The sequence below is a fragment of the Miscanthus floridulus genome, chromosome 3 (assembly GCF_019320115.1).
Source record: "Miscanthus floridulus cultivar M001 chromosome 3, ASM1932011v1, whole genome shotgun sequence".
NCBI classification, from domain to species: Eukaryota; Viridiplantae; Streptophyta; class Magnoliopsida; order Poales; family Poaceae; genus Miscanthus; species Miscanthus floridulus.
In genome coordinates this window covers 115,841,393-115,842,677 of record NC_089582.1, presented here as the reverse complement: position 1 = coordinate 115,842,677, position 1,285 = coordinate 115,841,393, and positions in this window count along the sequence as shown.

Genomic DNA, 1,285 nt, shown 5'->3' with positions numbered 1-1,285 from the left:
CTCTAGCTATACTCATTTCATTTGTCTTAAAAAATAGCTACCCTCATGGGTTACATAACTGATCATGAGTTCTTGATAGCAGTCAATTGTACAAAGTATATGGGTTTCCCATATAGTAACAAGGTTTTCTTCATTCTCTGATTAGTCATAACAGATTTGGTTAGTTGGATGTGAACAGTTATTATTATTAGAGCAAAGTGCATGGTTGGCCCCTATACTTGTTGAGGTGTGTCAAGCCGGTCCATGAACTCTCAAAACTTGGTTTTAACATGACACCCATCAAGACAAATTATGGGCCTACACCCAGCATGAAAACCCCTCTTGCAAGCATCAAGTAACATGTAGCAACTACTAAACAAGCTACCCCGAAGGTTAAGCTAGAAAGAACTCACAGGGTTACTCCTCCTCAGTTCAGTTCCATAAGCCCACAAGGAATTAAACTGTAGCACCTCATCTCCATGAATAGCCTTCATGATCAATCTTCTAGCTCTAGCAAGTTTGCTCCTTGATGGTGTAAGGTTCCAGTCCTTTTGTACAGTCCTTCCAAAACTAGTAATGCTCATCTTGTCATTTGCTCTAAAGGAATCAATGTACTTTGCAGCCAACTAGTTTGCAGTACATCTCTTGAGCACCCACTCCTTCTGGCAATTGTGTGCCCCATAATAAGTCTTAACCATAAAAGAGTTGATCCTTTTGTCCAAAGAAGCATAAAGGTTACATGGACAGCCCTCAGCACAATGAGCCTTTAACCTTGCCTTCTCATTCCTTGGCATCTTAATTTCAACCCTATTCCTAACACTATACTCAGTGATGGCATCTCTAAGTGTGGGCACACTTCACCGTACGGACGTCGTCAGCTACATTGGTGCTCAGACCTCGCCGCCTATGCGGGGTACTCCTCGGTGCTCGGACCTCACCGCCTACGCCAAGGACTCCTCGATGCTTGGACATCACCACCTACGCCGGGGAATCCTCGGTGCTCGGACCTCACCGCCTACGCCGAGGACTCCTCAGTGCTCGGACCTTGTCGGCTACGCCGAGGACTCCTCGGTGCTCGTACATCGCTGCCTACGTCGGGGACTCCTCGGTGCTCGGACCTCGCCACCTACGTCGGGGACTCCTCGCTCCTCGGTGCTCAGACATCACCAGCGACGCCAGGAACTCCTCGCTCCTTGGTGCTCGGTCATCGCCAGCGACGCCGGGGACTCCTCGCTCCTCGGTGCTCGGTCATCGCCGCCTATGCCGGGGACTCCTCGGTGCTCGGTCATCGCCAGCGACGCCGGGG